The sequence below is a fragment of the Rhamphochromis sp. 'chilingali' genome (assembly GCF_963969265.1).
Source record: "Rhamphochromis sp. 'chilingali' genome assembly, chromosome: 1".
NCBI lineage: Eukaryota > Metazoa > Chordata > Actinopteri > Cichliformes > Cichlidae > Rhamphochromis > Rhamphochromis sp. 'chilingali'.
Genome location: NC_137929.1, coordinates 61,334,037 through 61,360,086, shown reverse-complemented (window position 1 = coordinate 61,360,086; position 26,050 = coordinate 61,334,037). Strand labels below are relative to the sequence as shown.

The 26,050-nt window shown below is 43.7% G+C and overlaps 1 protein-coding gene and 1 long non-coding RNA gene across 2 annotated transcripts in view; one reads left to right on the top strand and one right to left on the bottom strand.

The window, feature by feature from the left end:
* The window catches only part of LOC308410647 (putative nuclease HARBI1), a gene marked incomplete at its 5' end in the record, with an annotated part of 167,699 nt that overhangs the window by 98,478 nt on the left and 43,171 nt on the right, over positions 1-26,050 (bottom strand). The window lies entirely within an intron of this gene.
* Positions 1,485-3,437, top strand: LOC308410873. Its single transcript, XR_013974286.1, has 3 exons — positions 1,485-1,619; positions 2,312-2,401; positions 2,953-3,437. It is a non-coding gene; the product is annotated as an uncharacterized lncRNA (long non-coding RNA).

The following is a 26,050-nucleotide window of genomic DNA, read 5'->3' as shown; positions in this document are numbered from 1 at the left end:
CTTGCTGGCTTGTGTAGCCACTAGGTAACAAAAGCTCAACACTGCACCTAGCATCCTGGAGCACTTCTGTTGTCTTTTGTACGTGTTTTGAGTTTTTATGTGCTTCGGAGTTTTTACGTGCTTCGGAGTTTGTACGTGTTTTTACGTGTTTTGGAGTTTGTACGTGCTTCAGAGTTCGTACGTGATTTGAAGTTTGTACGTGCTTTGTCTCTAGGGGCCACCGTAAATATACTTTTATTTATTCACTCCACATAAAATGTAATAAATAAATCATATAATACAAAAATCAACTATTCACATTTCAACTTTTAACTAATTAAATTTTCAGCTTTTTCCTTTTACAAATTTAAAGTAAAACAACACAAAACACTGCAAACCACAACACAATTAAATATAAATTAAAATATGAAAACTAAAAGAACATGCACATTCTCTGTCATATGGACCTGCATGAATAAACTTTCTGAATCCTTTATCATCTGCAACTGAAAATAGTTGTGGATGATTACTATACCTTTCTAATGTGACGTTGTTGTCCCTGGCTCTCTTTCTCTCCCTCTGGCTCTGTTCCTGTGCTGAGTGTAACTACCGCCCCTCCCCCCTCTTCCCAGCGTAAAGCACACAGCTCGCGTGCGGAGTGAAGCGAAAAAAAGTGCTAGAGAGAGGTTGAGAGAAAGGGGAAAAAAAAACATGTGACGACTCGCGATAAGGAGCCGGCTCGCGTCGTTCACGTCAAAGAGGCGGTTCTAAGAGCCATTTCGTTCACGAACGACCCATCACTAGTACCGATCGGGTTTCCGGTACGGATCGGGTAGTGACACAGTCATTGGTTGCAACAAGCTTAGCTTCTGTCTTGCTAGCGTGTGCTGCGCTCAGTGGATCGACAGTGCAGCATAGGCGGAGTAGTCGAACTCAGATCCACTGAGCTCTCAACAAGACGAGAAGAGACAGACAGCATTGTCAGAAGAAAAGCTGATTACCCTCCCCCTGGCTCTACCCGTGGCTTCATGTCCTGGGGTGGGGGTTGGCTGTTCTCTTGCCCTGCACTCCATTCTTTTGTTCATATTCCAAGATAATTTTTTCTATATGTACTCTTACCCTCTAGCAACCGCCATATTAGAATATTGCAAGCAATCACAAACGCGACAGTCTCTCTAACTTCAATGTATAGTAAGCAATCTATTATTCTCACTAGAGAAAAACTCAACATAAACTAAAACCACATCAAAGTTAGCTCCGTGCTTACCTTTAGATGAGCTCACAAACGAGAGAACTCTGTGATTAAGCTACAATCCAAGAGACAACGGTGGGCAGATCGATGCAGGTATCGATTGAAAAGTAGGTAGTTGTATATGTTCCTGTAAGTTTACTACTTTACTCCCGTTTCACGAAAAAGCAGCTGTCTCTGCTCGACTCCTCTCCTGCACACGCACTTTGCTCCGCCCCCTTTACCCAGCTCTGCAGCGATTTTTTTGCTGTGCGGCCACGTGACTAAGCTGCGCAACGTAATCACGTGGTGCGTTATTTCAAAATTAGCGCTCCTATGGGATCAGAACATTTGCTGTGTCTGAATTCAGGGGAAGGATGCTCATAAGGACACTACCCACCTAAGTCACAAGGTAATGTCCTTAGACAAACTGGTAGTCAGAAAGTGAGCGGCTGTGGATCGCCCCCTTTTTTCAAGAGCGTCTGGCTGCAACCACCGGGAAGCGTCATATTGCGACTTCCACACTAACCGGAAACACGTGACCTCCACAGTAACCGGAAACACGTAACTTCAGTTAAATCGACTTTGACAGCTAAAACGAAATTGTGTTTTTTTATTATTCATGCAGCTGATAAATAAATTTGGTTCTAAGTGGGTTTTTTTTAACAATATGGGTTTATTAAAAAAATCCATCTCTTCAGCTTGTTTGTGGAAAAAGTGTCCATGTGTTATGTTTTTATTTCTTTGCTACTTTTTCTGCATAAAGGTTTTTTTCATAAATATAAACTAGTCATTACTTTTTACATTTTTAATCCTTCAAACACCTTTTTCTAGTACAATGCACGTGTTTGAAGACAACCTCAAAACTCACCATTTTATATATCAGCAGTGCTACTGTAAATTATTGTACAGTGGTCCCTATATATATGTTCTGGAAACTATATATCCATAAAGTTAATGTCAAACAGGAACTTTTGATATTGCTTTGTAGATGCTGGTGTTGCATGTTGACTGGTTTAAAAAGTCAAGAGTTTTTGTCTGGGATCATTTTCTTATGTGCTACTAAAAAGTTCAAAAATCTCTGTTTTCTTTGTTATACTTAAGGATGACATTGATGCTCGAAGGGAGGCCCTCATCAAAGTGCTCCACATCTGTGTGAAAGACAATTGCAACATCTTGGTGCAGGAGTTCATGGTGAGTGTTTTATGAGTAGATTGTGGCTTTGCAACATTTAAAAATGCATTTAGTTATCCACTTGATCCTCATTGGACTGGTTAGGACCAGTAGTCGTCTTTAATAATTTGAAGTTCACATGAGGCCTGGTAGTGAAGTCAGCCACCGGCCCTTGAGGCCCCACCCCCACCCTGTATTAGGGGTCACATCAGTGTGAAAAAACTTTAAATTTGTCATTCTAGTGAACAAAGGAAAATCCCACCAATATTTACATTAGCTTTTGTTTGAAAAAAAAATGACCAACTGACCAACAGCTAACCAAATTGTGAGGCTGAAAGTCTAAATTCTAACATCTTCTGAGTGACATAACCTGGATTTCTGATGTCTTTCTAACAAAAACTAATGTAAAGCATTTTAAATTATTATGTTTTTCACTCTTTCTTAGAAACTCTGTTAGACCATGAATGGCAGCATGGCAGGCCACTCTTTGGCTATAGCTATTTACTATGTTGCTTGCATTGGTTTAGAGAGTTTAAAAAGGAATCTTAAAGAAATGTTTTGTGTTTAACCAGGACTTGACTGTGGCCACTGCACAGATTGAGAAAACCACAATGAACATCTGTCTCCAGAGGATGCGCCAGGCAATGACTTTTATGATGTTGGCATCATCATCGAGGGTATAGTAGTTCTTCAAGATCTGGATAACGTGACAGGGCTGGGGTTTTTTGTTGTTGTTGTTGTTTGTTTTTCCTGTTGCTCTGTACAAGTTCTCTGTTTGTCTGTTTGGCAGCATTTTTCAATTTCTGTTTGTATTTTTCTTTCTTTTACTAGTGAAGAGATGTAGCGTGAACAGTTATACAGTCTAAATATCCCATATGTGGATATGGTATTTTCAGTTTCATTCGGTTGAAGTAAAGAACGTTGAATATTTCTAAGTTTGCTGTTTTGAACCAAGATGTCACAGTATGATCAGTGCTGTAATTTTTGACAGTCACTGTATCAATGTTATTTTTGCGTCTCTTGAATAAAGGTTTTGACCTGCAAGTGCTAAATTCTTTAGTTATTGGGGTAAAATGGGTAATGTTAATAGGAAGGTGTTTGCCAATTCAGTAACCTAATTCAATGTTAATAGAAACTAACATTACCTCAAATTGTTTAGTTATAATTGTTGTTTAACTGAATCTTGATGTCACAGGCCTTAAATAGAATGTTTTGTATTGCTCTTTCCCAAGATGGTTAACTGCAGAGATGGGCAGTAACACGTTACTTGTAACGCGTTACTGTAATCTGATTACTTTTTTCAAGTGTTGGGGGAAAACTCTGTAAAAGACCCAGGAGAAATAAAGACACAATGAGACAAAGTTACTTTCTTTATCAAACGTGTACACGGGTGAGCTGCTAAGAACAACTCACACCATGCACAGTGGCTTGGTAATTTTTATAGGAAAGACAGTGAGAACAGGATAAGAAAATACAAAACAAATAAAATAAACAACTCCATATGTGGCGCTAGTCTCGTCAGCAGAGAGCTGGGAGAAGGCTGTGAGAGATAAAACAATCTAAAACAATATGTCCCAAAACAGTATGTCTTTGCTGAGAAAGTCTAAAAAGATAATTCTAAACTAATCTAACCATAGACAAAAGGGCATGCTTGCACATTTAAAAGAAGGTAAAGAAACATAGAAACATTTTTCCTGTAACATCAAGTAACTAGTAAAGTAAGGGATTACTATTACAAAAACGGTAATTAGATTACCGTTACTTTCCCGTAGGAACGCTGCGTTACTGCGTTACTAAAACCGTAATTTTTTCGCGAGAATGTCTCACGACAGTGACGTAAGCAAGTGCGACGTTCATGACAACAGCTGTGTGCAGATCAACAGTGGATCATATAGCAGTGTGGGAGAGGGTATGAGCGTGCAGCGTTTAAAGTGTGGAAGTACTGACCTTATTTTAAGTTTGATTCCATAAAAAGTGACAAAAACATTAGTGTCCGTTGTGCGTGGGAAGTGTTACGGATTCAAATATTGGGGATGGATACAAGAGGAAAAACCACAATAACAACACTGGTCCGGCTGGGTTGAGTCAAACGATGATTTTAATGATCACACGCGTGGGAGATGGACACTGTACGCAGACAGCATCAGATCTCGAAATGGTGGAGCATTGATCAAACTCTTATAGCCTCTAGTGGCCCCCACCTAATCATAAAAGCCTAAACATTCACATTCTTTCTCTCACACAGCGCCTAAGCTACGACCTTGGCTCCCTGTTTATCTGCTCCTGCTGAGATGGGGCAGAAAACTCCAGCATGTTCTGTTCTCTTCTACTCAGACAAATAAGGCGATGACTTTCTGCAAACAGTATTTCTTATAACTCAGCAGTATAATGCATCATAAAGCAATATCATTCATTCACAATAAATCAGCAGTCTAATGTAATGCAAATCAGTTTAACAAATGCAATAGTTACCACCTTCTTCTAATTCAGGAGAATAATGCAAACTAAAACTACATAATAATTCACAATCTTTAATTAGGGGTATAACATGGCATAAAATAATATTATAATCCCACAGAAGAAAACTTCTTTTTCAGCGAAAAAAAACCCTAAACTTCCGAGCAAGCACTGAGTGCGCTACCACTTAATGGGAAATTCACAGAGAAACTCGCGGATTCTTCCACTGACCGCTGCGGTACACCTGCACCAGGATAAACCTCCGCCTACCCCACTCCTGCTTTACAGGTGAAAATAGAGCAACAGGACCGCTAGTCTTTGACTTTATTTATTTTCTGCTGTGTTTTACTTGCATCTATTTGAAAGACTGAGTGTAAACACAAAAAAAAGATTTTATTTTATGTGCTGGAATGTGCAGGAAATAGGTTTAAATATTAAACAAATTTCTTCCAGTCAGAGAATGTTGCATATAATTAAATTTTTGCTTGATGCATAAAGTTAAAAGGTTAAAACTAATAAAACAAGTTTTAAAAAGAGACTTTTCCATTTGATTACATTTTGTATGATGGATTATGCAGAAAAAGTAGAATTGGGCTGAAAGATCTATCGCTTTATCGTTGTAGTCTCTGCTCGTTAGCACATTTAAAAAGATCTCCATGTCCTCTGCAAACTGAAAAACAAAGAAAAAGAAGTCCCTCTACAAAAAAACACAGCAGATGACAGGCCAGGCAAACATCTATTGACCTGTTTGAATGCCTCCTCCTCATGTGAGCCTTGAAGTTTTTTTGTAAGAAGACTAAGACCACAGTGAGGGCGTTTCATTTCCATGGACTTTCCACAAGCCGCAGTTTCATTTAGCACAGAGGGTAGAGCACATGTATGTTCTACCGAATATTCAGAAAATGGTTTAGATGCTGGAGACAAGACATCGAGAGGGAGACCAGGCTCCACGGAGAGTTCAGCAGGAGCAGTCCTGAATGCTGACATGACAATAATTGACTTGCCATATCCCCACGCTGTATGACTGTCATGTTGCAGACAGGGCAGTGAAAGTACACCGGCATATCATTTTGTCTGTAAGAGAGAAAATAAACAAAGAAAAACAACAACATGTAATTTAAATGTAGTTATATAGGGCTTTGGAGCGTGATGCCACAGGGGTGTGCGTGGAAAGGATTTTGGCCCGATCCACCATTTTGGGGGTCTAGCGCAAGTGAAAAGGGAGCACGACCGGCAAGAGAATAAGGTTGAAAATGGTTTTCATTCTTTCCCAACCTGGAAGCAACATGAGGCAGCTCGTGTATCAATGTTACCAAACGAAGGTGTCTAGCCTGTAATAATGTGAATTATTGTTTGCAAGATGTTTTGTTCCACAATAGATTGTGTTGCTGCACGGACGTTTTAGAGTGTCACACAAGTAAGGATTGTTAGGCTGTATGTTGCTGTTGTACATGGCAGAGGACCAATCTGAGTCACATGACTTGTTAATAAAACTTACTACCCCGTTGGGTAGGAAATAGATATTCTGGAGTCTGTCGTGAATGAGACCAGAATATAACATAGCCTGGATAGCAGCTGTGAGACGAGCTGACGTGCAGTTCTCTTCCATCTCCAAATATCTGTTGGTGCTCCAGACATTTTCATTCCGGTAAGTTCTAAATATGTTCATATCACTCTTTATAGCCTATTAGTTTTATTTTTGATGCGCTCTGAGGTCATAACAAATTAGAACAAACATCCAACTGAGTGATTTTGCAGAACTACCTTCTATTTATAGAGTTGCTAATTATTTGGCATTATTGCAGCAAACCAGCCTATGAAATGTATGAAACATCATGACTGGGTTCCAGCGCTACACAAGGGACCTGCTTCAAACATACCACCATGCCAATCAGATTACTTCTTCCATGTGAGAGTGAAGAGGTGACCCTTCTGGATAAGATGGTGAAGGTTTGCTGCGTTTTGGTGAACAGTGTGGTAATAAAAACAGGGAAAAATGAAACCTGCTCCTGTTAAATATTCTTAAGTATTGTGCTGTTAAAATTGCTGTATTTTTTCAAAAGATACAGTAAATAAAGTAATGATAGTAGTGGGTGATATCATGTAAACACTCATGATTTTGTGTAAACATTTTGTCATTTGTAAACTATAAATGACATGGATTCTACATTGTAACTGATGTGATGTTCTATAAGGTGGCTTCAATAAAAAAAAAGAGGCAAAAATTAGTTTGTTTCTTTATTCAACTTTTGAACAGTGGTACTCAGTCAGTACATATTCAGTAAATGCAAATTATTTACACGGCAGTGCACTACAGGCATAAATCTAGACCCCTAGATAAAACATTATGGGTCATTCCCCCTGAGTGGATCCGGGGCAGGCGTGGGAGGTTTGGGGTTCGAGGGTGCTTCGCCTCCGTGCTGGGGCTCTGGCTGGGTCTTGGGGGCTTCGGTCCTTGTCGGTGTGTCACCGAGGTTGTGAGCGGGTGGGTGCACGGGGGCTCAGCCCTGGCGCAAGGGGCCTCTTGTGCATCGGACTAACTGGGGGGCTCTTCAACTGGCGGGGAGGTTGTTCCATTCTTGCAGGAGTCCACTCTGCAGGTGGGGGAGAGACATAGGAGAGGTGGAGAATAAACTTAACCTGGGTGTCTGTTGTCTTGTCAAATCAAATCAAATCAAATCACTTTTAATGTCACATCACATGTGCAGGTACATTGGTACAGTACATGTGAGTGAAATTCTTGTGTGCGAGCTTCACAAGCAACAGAGTTGTGCAAAATACAATAATGTAAACAAGCAAAATACAAGAATGGCTACATCTGAACTAATAAATATATGTAGAATATATAATAGTATATGCATTTCTGGATGTGTATACTAAATATTTTTCTACGTGTGTGTGTGTGTGTGTGTGTACACATATTTTACAAATTAAATAGAGTAAACAATAAATAAAATATATAAAAAATATACAGAGTTGAGACATGTGCAAAACAGTGGCATTACTGTACAGTATGGAGTGCATAATGTTGAAGTTCCAGTAGTGAAGCTGAGTGTCTATGACGTGTTCAGCAGTCTGATGGCCTGATGGAAGAAGCTGTCTCTCAGTCTGCTGGTACGGGACCGGATGCTGCAGAACTTCCTTCCTGATGGAAGTAGTCTGAACAGTTTATGGCTGGGGTGACTGGAGTCCTTGATGATCCTCCCCGCTTTCCTCAGGCAGCGCTTCCTGTAGATGTCTTGGAGGGAGGGAAGCTCACCTCCAATTATTCGTTCAGAGCGCCGCACTACTCGCTGGAGAACTTTGCAGTTGTAGGTGGTGCTGTTGCCATACCAGGTGGTGATGCATCCAGTGAGGATGCTCTCAATGGCACAGTGATAGAAGGTCCTGAGGATGCGGGGGCTCATGCCGAATCTTTTCAGTCTCCTGAGAAAGAAGAGGCGCTGCTGCGCCTTCTTCACTGTTTTGTTTGTGTGTACTGACCACGTAAGATCCTCAGCCAGATGTACACCAAGGAACCGGAAGCTGCTCACTCTCTCCACAGCAGCGCCGTTGATGGTGATGGGGGTGTGTACTTCTCTGCACCTCCGGAAGTCCACTATCAACTCCTTTGTCTTTGCGACGTTGAGGGTGAGATGGTTGTCTTGACACCAGTGGGTCAGGGCGCTGACCTCCTCCCTGTAAGCCGTCTCATCACCATTGGTGATAAGACCCACCACTGTAGTGTCGTCCGCAAACTTCACAATGATGTTGGAGTTGTTAGTGGCCGTGCAGTCGTAGGTGTAGAGTGAGTATAGGAGAGGGCTCAGTACACACCCCTGTGGAGCACCAGTGTTCAGTGTGATGGGGATGAGGTGATGCTGCCCAGTCTGACCACTTGGCGTCTGTCAGACAGGAAGCTAAGGATCCAGCTGCAGAGGGAGCTGCTCAGTCCTAGATCCTGCAGTTTCCTGTCCATGTTCGAGGGAACGATGGTATTGAATGCTGAGCTGTAATCTACAAACAGCATTCTCACATACGTGTCTCTCTTCTCCAGGTGTGACAGGGCAGTATGTAGTGTCAGGGCTATGGCATCATCAGTGGACCTGTTGTGGCGGTATGCGAACTGTAGAGGGTCCAGTGAGTCGGGTAGTGCAGAGCAGATGAAGTCCCTGACCAGCTTCTCGAAGCATTTGCTCACGATGGGGGTCAGGGCTACAGGTCGCCAGTCGTTCAATGAGGAGATGGTGGAGGATTTGGGTACAGGGACGATGGTGGCCATTTTGAAGCAGGCTGGGACTACAGACAGAGAGAGGGAAAGGTTGAAGATGTGCGTGAACACTCCAGCCAGCTGAGCCGCGCATGACTTGAGGACGCGGCCGGGAATCCCATCCGGACCAGTAGCTTTGCGTGCGTACACCTTCCTGAAGCACTTCCGCACATCCTCCTCAAACACAGTGTGCGCACTGACGTCATCCGCGGTGCGCACACTGTCCGGTCTCATGGTGTTCGCTGTGTCGAATCTAGCGTAGAATACGTTTAGATCCTCACACAGAGAGGCCGTGGTCTGCGGTGTGCTGGGTTTCCCTCTAAAGTCTGCGATCGTGTTTAGTCCCTGCCACATACTCCGAGGGTTGTCAAACTGTTGCTCCACCCTGTCCCTGTACTCACGTTTGGCTGCTTTGATCGTCTTCCGGAGTTGGTAATGTGCGTGTTTGTAGTCCGATGTGTTCGCGGAGGCAAAGGCGGTGTTCCGTGCCGCCAGTGCCGCGCGAACATCTCCGTTAATCCAGGGTTTTTGATTTGGGAAGGATTTGACTGTTCTGGATGGGACGACATCTTCCACACATTTCCTGATAAATCCGCAGACTGAGTCTGTGTACTCATCAATGTTCCTAGCAGCCACGTGAAACATTTCCCAGTCCGCGTGATCAAAACAGTCCCGCAGCGCAGACTCCGATTGGTCCGTCCAACAGTGCACCGCCCTCCGGGTTGGAGCTTCCTGTTTCAGCTTCTGCCTGTAGGAGGGCAGGAGCAGAATGGAGCGGTGATCTGATTGGCCGAATGGGGCGCGGGGGAGGGCTTTGTACGCATCCCGGAAAGAGGTGTAGCAGTGGTCGAGAAGCCGGTCTCCACGAGTGTTGAAGTGGATGTGTTGGTGGAGTTTGGGTGAAACTTTCTTCAGGTTTCCCTTATTAAAGTCCCCGGCTGTGATAAACGCTGCCTCTGGGTGTGCGGTTTCCTCGCTGCTGATCGCGCTGTACAGTTCCCTGAGTGCTCGGTCAGTGTCGGCTTGTGGGGGAATGTAAACAGCCATAATAATCACTGCTGTAAATTCCCTCGGTAGCCAGAATGGCCGGCACTTAATCATCAGGTACTCCAGGTCCAGTGAGCAGAAGGATTTGACCGGGTGCACGTTCGCATAATCACACCAGCTGTTGTTGATCATGAAACATACACCACTGCCTCTGCTTTTCCCAGTAAGATCCTGTGACCTGTCCGCGCGATGCACGGAGAACTCCGGTAGTTGTATTGCGGAGTCCGGTACCTTGTCCGATAGCCAGGTTTCTGTGAGGCAGATCACGCAGCAGTCCCGCATCTCTCACTGGAATGAGATCCGTGCCCAAAGCTCGCACAGCTTGTTCTCCAGAGACTGCACATTAGCCAGTAATAAACTGGGTAACGGTGGTCTGTTAGTGCGCCGTCTCAGTTGAACCAGAACGCCAGATCTTCTCCCTCTGTGTCGGTGTTTGCGGCCTCCAGGGCCAGAGAACAAAGGCGTCTCAGGTGAGATGAATGGGGGGTCTGCGAACGGAGGGTCCGTGTTGCAAAACTTGAACTCCAGAAAGTTATAAGAAAGACCGTCTTTTATGTCCAGTAAGGTTTGTCGGTCGTACACAAGGAGACATGTGCTACTCGTGAAAAAATGAAGGGAAAGTAAAATTAAACACAGAAAAAAGCTGTTGCTTGGGGGAGCTCGCGACGAGGCTGCCATACTCGGCGCCATCTTGGGTAAACATCTTGTGTAGTCTGGGAGACGATTGAATGTTGGGGTGGGTACAGTTTCCTCTGCGGTGGGGTAGGGTGGGCTGCCCCGGGTCCTGTGGGGCTTGGCAGTGCTACCGTAGGCCCCGGGCTGGATGGACCTGGGCTCCCTTGCCTTGGTGGGTACCAGAGGACGGGGGTGCCTACTGGGGTCAGCGGGGGAGCTAGCCCTAAGGAGGCGCATCCTCCCCTCCCTCCTTTTCCTCCCCATCCCCGGCTACCTCCCTCTTCCCGCTCCACCACACTCACCCACACAGGTAGGGCCTTGGGGTGCGGGTGTGTCACGAGGGTGCAGGGGAGACATTCCCCCCCCTCTGTCCCCTTCTGGCCACCTGTGCCTCAATTTTATCTCACAACTTAGACATCCACATTACTTACACTCTCACAACACACACATATATATAGGGCCTTGAGGGTGGGCACGTTAACGGCGTCCAGTGGATGGTCTGTGTACTCCAACCTACCTCTGGCGCTGGTGCCCACCTCTCAATTTTAAATCCATGTAGACATTGAGGGTTCTCGGGAGGGGCCGTGCTAACACCTGCTGCTCTCTGGCATGCTCTCCCTTGTTTTAAATGCACTTAATACAGGGGTGTCAAACTGAAATACACAGTGGGCCAAAATTCAAAACTGGATCAAAGTCGCGGGCTAACATTAATATTTATTGAAAAAAAAATCTTCCTCCAAATATAACAAGGAATCTTTTCTTATGGACTCAAACAAGTTTTGCTGAAAAACTGAGTATGGAACAAGCAAAGCTTAATACTAAACAATACATATAACTTATATAAACGTATATATAACTTAATATTGCACACATGCAAAATCGAAATTCCAATTAAATAACACATCAGTGGAATTCATTTCTTAAATAAAAATTGTATTTGCAGCCAAAACACCAACAGAGCATTCTGGGAATTGTAATATTAGCAGTACATGAACTGTATAATACCAGCAGGCCAGCTCTAATAGTAATTTTGTATGGCTTCGCGGGTCAAATGTAATTAGGCTACGGGCCAAATTTGGCCCGCGGGCCAGAGTTTGACACGTATGCTTTAGAACAACACGCAGCAACACTACACATGAGCGGGAGGAGGGAGGTATGGGGTCTTCACACACCCCCGTTCTCTGCTAGCCGTCGGGGCGGGGGGGCTGGGAGGAGATGTTGGCTGTCCGATTGGCCTCCCTGCTGCTGCGGAGCCTGGGACGGTCTGCTTGCCTCCACCCTGGGGGGAAGGGTAACATCTCTTGGGTCTGGGTTCTGTTTCCCCCTCTGGGGGCGAGGGTCTTAGACTCCACCTCTCTGGGAACTCCCAGGCCCTCCAAGGCCTATCTCCCCTCACCACACTCCCTGCCGGTGACTGATGCTCTCAGGGGTCGTACGTTGGTGGTTCTTGGTGTCCGGGGCTGGGCGCTCAGGTATGTACCAGCTCACTCCCGGGGGCTACTTGGCGGGGCCTGGCGCCTGTTGCTCGGTCAGGCCTCCTCCGGGGTGCGGGGGGCCCTCGGGCCTCCGGCTTCTGGGCCTGCAGCTCGGTTCACTCTGGCACAGCTGGCTACCGGCAGAGCCGGCGGGCACGCCGGTGCAACCCCTCTAGCTTCTGCTCGGTGGCTACTGGGTGACGCCTCGTCTGGGGATCCTCAGCCCTTCCCATGAAGGTGGCACGGATGACCCTCTGGTGGTCCTCCTTGGGCTCTCGTGCTCTGGGGCCTCTGGATGTCTGGGGCCTGGATCTCCTCCATGCCTGCTTCATGCCCTGGGGGACGGGGCTATGGCTCGCTACATCCTCTTGCAGACCATTACATGTGGAAACCATTTGAATACAAGCGCGCTGATCCACACAGGTATGCACACGGATGTTCACTGCTCGTAGACTTAAATTACACCTTTCTTGGCTGCTACTTCAAAGCACATTGTGCGCTGTCTGTCCTGCGTGCTGCACAACAACATTGAATATTTAATATTTACTGCTGTTTACACTTAGCTAGATTAATGCGATGGTGTTGTGTTTAATATGTTGCTTTGTTTTGTTTTTTTTTTGTTTTTTTTTCTTGTTTTCTATTCTTCTTCTCTCAACAGGTGATCCAGGAGATTTTTTTTTCTCCCCTCCTTTCTCACTGTCCCTCTCCCCTTCTGTTTTTCCTTTCCTTCCTCTTTCTCTCTCCCTTTCCTATCCCTCACTCATGTCTGTCCCGTCTGTAACAACTGAAAATAAAACAAAATAAATAATAAAAACAAAGGTCGATCAAATGGACCAATACGGCAATGCCACGATGATCCATTTGGCAAAGTAAATCCACTGGGTATCCTTGTTGGTCTCTAGACAACAATTCTGATGGCTAAAGAACCAAATGGGACAGGCAAAAAAAAAAAAGGAATAGAGAGTATTAGTATTTATAAAAGTATAAATCTCTTTGTGACAAACTTTACAATGTTGATGCAGGTGAAATGAGAGACATGAATAAAGCACAATATGCAGTAAATGGAACAATGTGCATTGATGTCAGATAGTGAAAAGCAGTGAAGTGAATTTGTTCAATAACAAGCAAAAATCAAATATGTTTGAAAGGGACCACTAAATGCTAGTCAGAGGTGTAAAAAGTGCACACATTCCTTACTTAAGTTTAGATACCTCGGGGGTATGACCCATATGGAAAAGACACATATAAATCTTAAAAAGTTTGTATCTGTCTTGTGTGGAACTTGAGTGAAAACACATATAAGATCCCTTGAAAAATTATATAATGAAACTTGTATGTTTTGGATACTTACTAAAACAATATATGAAAGTAATGAGAAAGTGGCCACTTTCATGAGTAAATCATGTAAGTTTTTACTATTTCTTTTCCATATGGGGACTGTTGTTGTAACACTAACAAAGTGCCAGTGCCAGCGGTCCATTGCAGAGGGATTCCAGGAGCTCTGGAACTTTCTTCTCTGCTGTGGAGCTCTGGATGGGAAGCACGTCCAGACAAAAGCACCCCATATATCATATAGAGATTGAGAATGTGACGTCATTCAGGGGTAAAACTGCAAAGGATTATGGGAACTCATGGCAAGAGGTACTAGCGCACGCAGGCTTTCAATTTAAATCATTTACACAGCGATAAAAAGGTACACAAAAATGGCAAGAAGCTGTTGTATTATTAACTGCAATAGCCGAGAGGAACAGAAGACTGCCCTTAACAGCCCTATAACTAAGACCGAAGTGTTTAAGGCTATTAAATCACTACGAAGTGGAAAGTCACCAGGGCCTGATGGCTTCTGTTGTGAATTTTATAAACAGTTTCGGGATATTATTGTGGAACCGCTTCTTGATATGTTCAACCACTCCTTCATTACGGGTGAATTCCCACAGACACTGAAGGAAGCCAACATTTCCCTAATTCTAAAGAAAGGGAAGTGTCCTGATTTGTGCGGATCCTATAGACCTATAGCCCTCTTGAATGTGGATAGGAAACTGCTTTCTAAAATTCTGGCCTCCTGCTTAGAATTTTTTTTACCTGTGCTGATAAGGGAGGACCAGACAGGCTTCATAAAGGGTCGAAACTCAGCCACCAATGTTAGACGCTTACTGAACGCTATTGTAGCTTTCAAGCAAAAATCTATTGACGGCCTGGCGCTTTCTCTCGATGCGGAGAAAGCATTTGACAGAATTGAGTGGTCTTATTTGTTGTATACTCTGGGCAAATTCGGCTTAGGGGAGAATTTTATAAAATGGGTCAAAGTTATCTACAATAATCCACATGCAGCAGTCCTGACTAATGGACTTAGGTCTGATTACTTCAACACTCATAGGGGAGTTATGCAGGGCTGCCCCTTATCGCCCCTTCTATTCGTTCTGGCCATAGAGCCTCTTGCTGAGGCCATAAGGGCGACGCCCACAATACGTAGTTTAGAGATTGGACAGCTGTGTCATAAAATAACCTTATACGCGGACGACATCTTGATTCTTTTGACTAACCCTGTAACATCCGTACCCAGTCTCATTGAGGTGATTGACAGGTTTAGCCATTTCTCTGGCTATAGAATCAATTTGGCTAAGTCAGAGGCCATGCCTCTCGGTACTCTTTTCACAATGCCGGCTACTGTTCCTTCTTTTCCTTTTAAATGGTCTCCTAATGGATTTGTGTATTTGGAGATCTTTATTACCCCATCTCTCGACCAATTGTACAAAGCCAACTTCACACCCTTATTTGGCAAACTCAAACAGGACCTAGAGCGGTGGGCGTCACTTCCTGTCTCCTGGCTAGGACGCATTGCCCTGATCAAAATGAATATGCTGCCCAGGCTATTGTATCCTATCCAAATGATCCCCGTCTTGTTCTCTAAGAGAGTACTGAAGGACATAAATGGTTGGCTTACCTCTTTCATCTGGAACAAGCGCAGACCCAGACTCAAGATGGCAGTGTTGCATCTGCCAAGCTCCAGGGGCGGCTTGGATCTACCTAATATTAGATTGTATCAGCTTTCTGCCCATTTAAGATTTGTGAGCGACTGGGTTAGGGGTAAAACCTCAATCTGGTCGGATATTGAGACAGCTCTGTCACAATGCAAACTGAGCGATCTATTATTTTGTAATGATTTTAACGGAATTAAGGCCCTTTGTACAAATCCTGTAACAATCAACACCCTAAAAGCGTGGCGAATTGTCCGCCGTCTTGAGGGAAGATCGAGAATAACATCAACCTTTACCCCTATAATGAATAACCCTGCTTTCCCTCCGGGTTCCTTGGACCCCGGCTTTCAACGATGGTCTGATAAGAATATTAAGTCTCTTGGTGACCTTTTCTCGGGTGGTGAACTCATGTCGTTTGAACAACTTACCAACAGTTACGGCTTGCCTAGACAGGTTTTCTTTCGTTTTTTGCAAATACGACACTATATCACTCACAGTACAACCCTTGCTGAGCACCCTGAAGTATCTGATGTTGAGAAGGTTTTGTTTAGGCAACAGCTGAAGGTGTCTCTGAGTTCATTTTATCATGTGCTTAATGCTTTGACTACCACTGATGCGCAGGGGATTAGAGGTGTGTGGGAGAGGGAACTGTCGGTAACCATAGATGAAGATAAGTGGGATACCGTTTGGTCTCTCGCAAAAAGGATTTCAATTTGTACTCGGACAAGAGCAATCCAATTTAAGATTTTACACAGATTACACGTATCCCCTCACCGCAGACACCTCTTCAACCGCTCTCTTTCCCCTGTGTGTCTTAAGTGCAAAACTGATGTAGGGACTTTAACTCACTGTTTTTGGTCCTGTTACAAGCTTCAAGAATACTGGGCTGACATTACAGGTGAACTGGGGAAAATCTTCCACGTTGATATAGAGATGGACCCTTTATCCCTGATTCTAGGTCTTCCAAGTGACCGCCTAAAAGCGGCGGCCAACAAAAGATTGTATAACACTCTAACATTTGCAGCCAGGAAAAATATCCTCTTACAATGGATCAACGATAGGACTCCCACTGTCTGTGGCTGGCGCAAAATAATTTTTGAACTGATTCCTCTGGAATACCTCACACACGTTATACACCACAGTGTGGGTCAGTTCTATGGGATGTGGCACCCCTTTTTGGACTATATTGGACCGGACCTTTCCGCTATCTTATTCAAAGGACTGCTATGCACATGATCACCACCCGGGCGCTGTAAGACTGACTCACCACCTCTTGTATGTTATATTTTGTATTTTGTATCTTGTATTATGCCTTATTTAAGAGCTGTTGTGTACGTTTTGTGTTTGTACTGTTTTGTTGTTCTGTGTCTAATGTCAAGACACTGTCGTGTTAAAGGAAAATCTGCAATAAAAACAATGATGAAAAAAAAAACTGCAATAGCCGGTGGCATGACAGCCACAGGAAGCCGACGGATAAAGAGTTCGGTTGTTATCGGATTACGTCGTTGAAGAGAAATTGTTCGAGCCATGTTTCCGAAGTAACAAAGAGCCACGGATGGCCTGGATTGCAGGCGTTCGAAGACCAAATATAACGTCCCAGACCACTCCAGCTCACATGTTAGTCTGCTCCAAGCATTTCCACAGAGGTCAGTCTGCTGTTGTAGTTAATGCGTCATTTTTCTTAACATAATTGGTGATATTGTTTACAAGCAAGTCTGGCGCTGAACAGAAATTGTCGCGCTTTGCTCCTTTGTTTATTGCGCGTAAATAGTGAATTTCCTGACACAAAATTGCGTTTCGCTTCTGTTATTACCATGGTACACTGACAAAAACATATACTTTTATTCACAGGATAAAACAGGGTTTTTTTTGTATCATTAATTGCCCAGTACGATTACAGCATACAATATTATTGTCACTGCTACATTTCTGTAACACGTACTGTTAGAGTGAATTGTTAAATGTTGTCATTTCTATGCTTGCCAATGTAGCCGGTCTGGCCTTAAACTCTTATTGCTGTTAGTTCTCTGCGTTGTGTTGTGTGAATGACCAGAGGAGTCAGCTCTCACTTTGCCAGCTGGGTGGATTTATTCTCCCAGAACTGTTTAAAATAAAAACAAAACAGTACAGCAACTTCACTTTACTGGACTTCTGCATGAACACCTCTCCTCAGCGGGGCCTGTCGACGACTGAGGTGCAACATTACAACAAATCCAATTACCAAATAATACTGCTAAAATGTATTTATATTCATTAATAACAAACAAAAATGCACTGCATCGTGAACATATAGTGACAATTACCTCATCAACAAAATTATACTTTAGGGAGACTTCATTTACCAGTGGCAATTTTACATATTTACAGTAAGTTGAAACAGTGAACATGAATCACAAACAAGCAGAAGATATAACCAGTTCACATGACACAAAAATAAAAGAGGGAGCTCACATACCTGTTTAAAATAAAAACAAAACAGTACAGCAACTTCACTTTACTGGACTTCTGCATGAACACCTTCAAGGGAGAGAGAAGGATAGCGGACCACATGAGAAGCCACGTGCATGCTCCTATGCTCTCATCTGAGACATGCTAACTAGCATGTTACAATAAAGTGCTGTACTCGACAGACAAACAATAATTCACGCTAAAACATCAAACAGAACTATGAGACAAAATGCACAAAGGGAACGAGCAGTGTTTGAATTACTTTTAGTTACTTTAACTGTGTTTATTCGCTCTGTAACTGAGAACACTAGCGTACGCTCACCTCTCCTCAGCGGGGACGACTGAGGAAAATAGCGCGCAGCTACAGGAAGTGACTTCGTGGGAAGTCAAAGGTCACACAAACAAAATAAAAGCTCCCAAAATATAAATACAGAAAATAAACATATATAAATAAACACATATACATAACCAATACTGACAAAGCGAGATAACACTGCAGGATGGATCTTTGGTGAAATATAAATTATTTTTTAATACACCCGTTACACCAACTCTGATGAAAGGAATTCCACTGTCCTTCCCCCCAGATTCTCGAGGTTCTGGGTGGGGGGCTGTAGTGTTTTATTGCAGATACATCCTATCTGGAAGATCTGCTTCTTGTGATGTTGCTCCTGCTTTTATGACCACACGCACACTGTTTTGAGTTTTGTTCAAAAAAGAATTACTTCATATAGGGAAAAATATATATCACATATGCAGGACACCTTAAACTAGTTTTTTAATTAAGCAGCAAGGCGGAACAAAGTTGGGGTTGCATCAAGACACGAGGACTAAACCCCAATTCAACCAGACCCAGAACTGATCCGGAATTAAAACAGGACTACAACAGTTCGAAATCAGGACCACTTAGGATTTAACCAAGACAGAACCAGAATCAGAACTAGATGATAATGGATTGGATTGATATAGCACTTTTCAAGGCACCCAAAGCGCTTTACAATGCCACTATTCATTCACTCTCACATTCACACACTGGTGGAGGCAGCTACAGTTGTAGCCACAGCTGCCCTGGGGTAGACTGACAGAAGCGAGGCTGCCATATCGCGCCATCGGCCCCTCTGGCCAACACCAGTAGGCAAGTAGGTTAAAGTGTCTTGCCCAAGGACACAACGACCAGGACAGAGAGCCCAGGGATAGAACCGGAGACCTTCCGGTTACAGATGCGATTCCCAAACCCCTGAGCCACGGTCGCCCCAAATGATGATAGTAGCACAAAAAATCATCATAGACCTGCACTTCACTTATTTTTTTAATTCTACCAAAGTCCACTATTTAGATTGAGAAAAGTTTATATAATTATTTACCCTTGTTGTGCAAACAAGCCCCCCCCCCAACCCCCCCAAAATAAATAAATAAATAAATAAAATAAAAACATCCCACATGCATACTACCTTTAGGGCTAAGCCCCGGGTGTTTCAAATGTCTGGCTCTGCCTCTGATACAAAATATGAGTAAATGTATCCGTTACAGTTACCGCTCAATAAGTGATATTGAGAATGCATTTACTTTGTTGAAATAAATGGATTACATGGCGGTATTTTCCTGTTTCATATGTTAGGCTATGGCCTCTCTATTTTTGGTAATTCCACACCGGTTGAAACCCAAACAAAACACGCAATAAGAGCCTCTAAAAATTATTATATAAAAGTGATTTAATATGAAGGCAATAGCAGAGTGTTACAGGCATCGCCCTAAACAATGTAGCCTCATGGGCAGTGTAGTCTGTGCTGCAGGGAGAATGGACTGCCATACCCGTTATGTGTCTGTGAGCGAGGGAGGGAGAAAAAGGAAAAGTACGAGCTGTCACGGAGCAGAAACGGGAGCTGGAAGCATGTAAATATAATAATAACCACTAAAGCCAAGAAGAGTGCCTGACGAGCCCAGCTGTAAGTAAGCTGTTAAGATTCGACTGTACACCGTGTTCATGTTTTCCTCCGAAACAATAAGCAGCCTTTCAATGCCTCTCTCTGTCTCTCGCTAGCTAACTTGACCCAGACAACAAAGTAAAGCTAGTTTTCAGCTACGAGCCCGACACGAACCCGACGTATTAGCCAGAGGTCCCTTTACGGTTTGGAGCCGCTGACCTGTTTTATATACGCGCTGAATAGTTTTCTACACGAGATCGCTGCAAAAAGTGCAGCCTTACCTAATGTCCACCTACTGTTACTCATTTATATTAAGATTTTAACATCTAGTTGGTATTGGTATGGCGAGTAGCCTTCAGTAATAGTAATAAATCACACAGCAATAGGACATTCATGTAGTTGTAAAGTATTCAGAATACATTACTTCTATAATCTTTGGTGGAATACATTTTAAAATTAACCTTCCCAACACTGTCAACAGGTTAGCACCTCATACCACAGTGCATCAAAGCAGTCTCATGAGCGCTGGGAAGGACGAGCCCAGAGCCCAAAACAGACAGTGCAGGAGATGACAAGGTTAGTAATTGAATGGTGAAAATTATACTTTGTTATCTTGATTGGCAAAAGAAAAGTAAATACAAAATCTGCTTCTCACATTTAGGGCATTTCCAAGATTTTTTTTTCAAAATTTCTTCAACTTCTTTCATTACAGCTGTCCTGTGCCAGAAGTTCTGTTGACCCACAGTGAGAGGCATCATTTCAGAAACACCAGGAAGACTGAAACTCATCGCCAGGATCAAGCAGGGCTCGTGATCTTCACCAGCAGCTCCCTCACAAGAAGGATAAACCCAGCATTTCATGAACACTGATGGAGACCATTGCTTTGTGTAATGTTAGAAGTACTCAGATAATCCTCAGAGGGTCTGGACTTTTACATAATATAATAGCTTTAAGTCCTGTAGAAAGTTAAATATATGTTTCCTTCTGGTTACTCTGGTATTTATGACTCTGAATTACTTACTAAATAACAAACTATTGTCAAAAAACAGCTTTGTGAAACACCAAACTGAGATACTGTTAATGCTGATGTATAGTGACACAGTTACAGGGGTGATTAATCCTTTTGTCTTTAAATTTATCAATAAAACAGCTGCAGCTTTCACTGACAGCACATGTGGTACTTTAACCTTTGTACTGTTTTCTTCAGTTAATTTTGGAGTTACTACAAAGATTGAAGATATAGGATGATCTGTCTGCTGTCACTGGGTGGTGCTGAGGTCTGAATCTGAGGACAGCTCCTGTAATCACAAACAGAACAGAATCATCACAAACTGAAATATAAAGTTTATCTATCAAAACTGAAATAGAGCTGATTACTTCTCTGTCCTCACACACTCGGGATCTGAAGTTGTTCAGTCCTATAGTTCTGCCAACAGCTGTTTATTTTTTTATTTGTTTTAAAGGCTTTACTAACACATTTTCTAATATCATGTTTACCTTTGAGTTGTTGATGCTTTATAAATGGACATCTGCAAAGATGAGATGATGGAGCAGGTTTCAGTCGAGGTTCAGTCTGCTGCTGCATCCTGGTCACAACATACAGAGGTGTTATCAGCAGTGGTATTGAACAAGAAATATTAATGTTTCAAATTATTTGTCCTAAAGGATGCAAGCTGTACAGAATACTGCACATGTGACTTTGTGAACATAATTCATTAAAAGTAATTTGGACAGTTTTTTAACCTGAATATTTGTAACAAACTCAGTAAAAAAAAAAAAAAAAAAAAAGCTGAAAAAAATAATCAGGGGAAAAATGGAACATTTTAACTTAAGCTGACAAGCGGAAGTAGTTGGTTTCAGAGGGGAATTTAAAAGTTGGCGTTAATGTCCTTGCACATGTGGAAAGCGACAGAAAACATGCTGCTGTTTGCACATATTTAATAATCAGCTCTGCACAGGAGCAGAAGCAGAGTCCAGCCTGTTGCTCTTACAGTATAATAAAAGTACAGTAACAGTGGTTAGTCACTAAGCAGCCCGGTGCGTTTCTCTTGACTTCTTTAGTCAGGGTAAATTCATTCCCCTGCACGGGTTAGCTAAACGAACTTTACAAAACATGTTTCCCCTACAGCCAAGTGCTCATCTTATCTTCCAGCGCCGCTCTGAGCTGGCAACCAGCAGCTCCAACCTGACCGAGTCCTTTTTTCTCTTTAATATATGTTTCTCTGTTGTTTTGTGTTTTTGTTTTTCTATTGTGGACTGCTTTCTCCCACAATGGAGCTCAGAATTCTATGGACAATGGTATTCTTAATTACATTTTTTACGGCGTCTTTGTCCGGAGAGCGCGTGGAGGTCCGATCTCCCAGATCACAATCTGGTTCATCTCCAGCCTGTGTATAAACCTCTAGTACACAGAGAACCAGTTGTGAAACGCACAGTAAGGAAATGGTCGGCAGAGACTGAAGAGGCCCTGAGGGACATTTTCTGTTCTACTGTGTGGGACAACCTCTGCAGCCCCCTGGAGGATGACCTCAATAGCATCACAGACTGCATTACGGATTACATGAACTTCTGTGTGGACAACACCGTAACCATCAAAAAGGTATGTTGTTTTTCTAACAACAAGCCATGGATAAATCCTAAAATTAAGGCTCTCCTCAAGCAGAAGAAGAGAGTCTTTAGATCTGGAGACAAACAGGAGCTGAGAGTTGTTCAGAAGAAGCTGAAATGGAAGATAAGGCAAGGAAAGGATAACTATAGGAGGAAGATGGAAGAGCAGCTGCAACAGGACAACATCAGAGGGGTTTGAAACAGCCTGAAGACAATCTCAGGACAAAAACCAACCCCCCAGGCTGCAGGAGACTTGGGGTGGGTGAATGACCTAAATAAATATTTTAATAGGTTTGATCAAACACCCACCCCTTCCACAGCACCGTCCCCCCCTGCTGCAATCTCCTTCATCTTCAGGTACTGCCTGTCCTTCATCTCAGGACTTCACACCTCCCAGCTCCTAGTCATTACACCCACCCCCGGCTTCTGTGGACTCCAACATACACACCCCTCCCCCAAAATCCACTCTTTCTATCTCAGCACTTCAAGTGAGGAACGAGCTTCGCAAGATCAAGGTGCGGAAGGCTGCAGGTCCAGATGGTGTCAGCTCCAGACTCCTGAGATGCTGCGCAGATGACCTGTGTGGCATCCTAGATTATCTGTTCGACCTGAGCCTGTCACTGGGGAAAGTACCACAGCTGTGGAAGACCTCCTGTGTGGTACTGGTACCAAAGACCCCCCATCCCAAGGACCTCAGCATCTGATGAAGACCCTCGAGAGGTTGGTTCTAAACCATCTGCGCCCCCTGGTAGGTCTTCATTGGATCCGCTGCAGTTTGCTTACCAGCCTGGCATCAGGGTGGAGGACGGCATCATCTACCTCCTGCACCGAGCTCTGACTCACCTGGAGAAGCCTGGAAGCACTGTGTGGATCATGTTCTTTGATTTCTCCAGTGCTTTTAACACCATCCAGCCACGACTTCTGAGAGACAAGCTGGAGCTATCAGGAGTGGACCACCACATGTCCCAGTGGATACTGGACTACCTCACAGAACGTCCACAGTATGTGAGGTCACAGGGTTGTGTCTCTGACAAGCTGGTCTGCAGTACGGGGGCCCCACAGGGAACTGTGCTGGCACCGTTCCTCTTCACCCTCTACACTGCAGACTTCTCCATCAACTCCCCACGCTGCCACCTACAGAAGTTCTCTGACGACTCTGCCATAGTCGGCCTCATCACAGGTGAGGACGACTCAGAGTACAGACAGTGGACTCTGGACTTTGTTGACTGGTGTCAGCAGAACCACCTGCTGATCAGCGCCGGGAAAACGAAGGAGTTGGTGGTGGACTTCCGGAGACACAGACCCACCACACTGACACCGGTGAACATCCAGGGAGTGGACATTGAGATAGTGGACTCTTATAGGTACCTGGGTGTTCAACCTGAATAATAAACTGGACTGGAGCCACAACACTGATGCTTTACAGGAAGGGTCAGAGCAGACTCTATCTACTGAGGCGGCTGAGGTCATTTGGAGTCCAGGGAGCGCTTTTAAAGACCTTCTATGACTCTGTGGTGGCATCTGTCATTTTTTTACAGTGTTGTATGTTGGAGCAGCAGTTTATCGGCAGCTGAGAGGAAGAGGTTGGATAAACTCATCAGGAAGGCCAGCTCTGTTCTGGGATGCACCCTGGACCCAGTGCAGGTGGTGGGAGACAGAAGGACTCTGGCCAAAATAACATCTCTGATGGACAGAGTCTCCCACCCCATGCCGCAGAGCTCCTTCAGTGACAGACTGCTGCATCCTAGATGCATGAAGGAGCGTTTCCACAGGTCCTTCCTCCCTGCAGCTGTCAGACTGTACAATCAGAACTGCTCCCAACAAACATAGATGTTTACATCAATGCTGTAACGGCAATAAGTTAGTTAACCAATTCACACTACAACCTGGTTTGCCTCTTAGCTGTAATTATTTTTATTTAATTTAATAACTATAGAGTAGGCTACTCTCTGTTTATAGTAACCATTGTCCTTAATGTAAATATGTAAGAAAAATTGTGTATGTTTCTGTTCCGTGTCCTGTGTACTGTTTGTTTGTATATTTGTCTTTTTGGCTGCTGTTACAACCAAATTTCCCCTTGTGGGATAATTAAAGGACTATTCTATTCTATTCTATTCTATTCTATCTTAGCTAGCTGGGTAGCTAGAGGACCTTAATTACGGATTATCTTGTGAATGTGAAAAAAGTAACACCCCTGCTTGTGTCAAAATTTGATTGATGACCCTAGCCTTGACCTTTTGACCCTACTGGAAGTACTCCGGAAGTGTCTAATCGATTCCATATGTGTGACTAATCGCATCCAGTGGGAATCGCGGAAACGCGAGGCAGCTGCTGAGTTTGGGCAGGCTGGGCTGATTATAGTTTATCATTTTAATGAATTATAGTTGATATAGAGGAGTCCGCGGGAAACAGCTTCATCACATCATCACTGGAGACGTTCTTACCATGGGAACATCGGACGTACAGCTCACCTGTGAGAAGCTGTGGTGGATTTTTTGTCGAGCTTGTCCAAGAAGTTTGTGCTTTGGTTTTGTGAAGTGCACTTGAGGCTGCAGCTGGAGTGCAACTTAACCCTGAAAAAAGACCGGGCTCCTCCACCAGCCTGAGAGGCTAGCTGCAAGGCCAGGCCGGGCTCCACCACCAGCCAGAGCAGCTAGCTGCCAGGCCAGGGCAGGCTCCACCACCACCAGCCAGAGAGGCTAGCTGCCAGGACACGCCAGGTTCCACCATCAATAGGTGAGGCCAGCTGTCAGAACATGTCAGCCATGAGCACCAGCCAGTGAGGATAATCGCCTAACCCTACCAAGCTCAACCACCAAACAAAGCTCAGAGGCAGGCTGGGCCACGCACCACCAACAGCCAGTGAGGCAAACTACCAGGACAGGCCCGGCTTAGGCAAGCCACAAGGGTGCTTCTCAACTAATAGGCCTTAACACCGAAAAGATGGAGCAAAGTCAACAAGGAGGAACTGGAGGACATAAAGAAATCCCCCATTGAAGCTTCTCGGATGAGAGGTGAAATGTCTTCAAGCAACTTAAAGAAGTCCAGACGCTTTTCTTTCCAAGCTATTTGGAGGACATAAAGAAATCCCTAAACTTTATGTCAGAAGAACAACATTTTAAAACAACAAAAACTGATACTTAATTTAATGGAGGACATTAAAGAACTAAGAAGGCAGACTGAGGAAAAAGACAAGAAGATTGCTATGCTGGAAGGAAGGGTGTCAGATCTGGAACAATATTCAAGAGTAAATGATGTGATACTGACTGGACTAATTAATTAAAATGTGAAATAAATAAATAATCATAAATATTTATGTAATTAATTATTTCCAATTTTAATTTATTATTGCCATATTTAATTAATTATTTAATGGTGTATTTAACTAATTCATTATGGCAGTCCTGCCGTTCCATAATATTGTGGTGGGGCTTGTTTATTTGTTTTGTTTATTTATTTGTTTGTTTGTTTTGTCTTTGTTTTACTTTTCCTTTATATGTTGTTTGTTTAATTTAAGGTTAAAAGAAAATAAAATCAATGAGAGGTAAAATTTGAGGGGTAGTGACTAATAAGTGTATACTTCTGCCTACTCCTTTTCAAACAAAAGAATGGAACTATATTTGTAATGATTGTGAATGCACATGTTTGAAATAAAAATGAATTGAACTGAACTGAACTGAAAAAAGGAGGGGTTGTTCCTGGGGGGATGATTCTGATCAGAGAGGGAGGGGTTCCTGGGGCATGGAGCATTCGGAGGGGTGACGCAGCAGATTTCTGTTGAGTCAGTCTGTCAAAAAGACAGAGCAGCA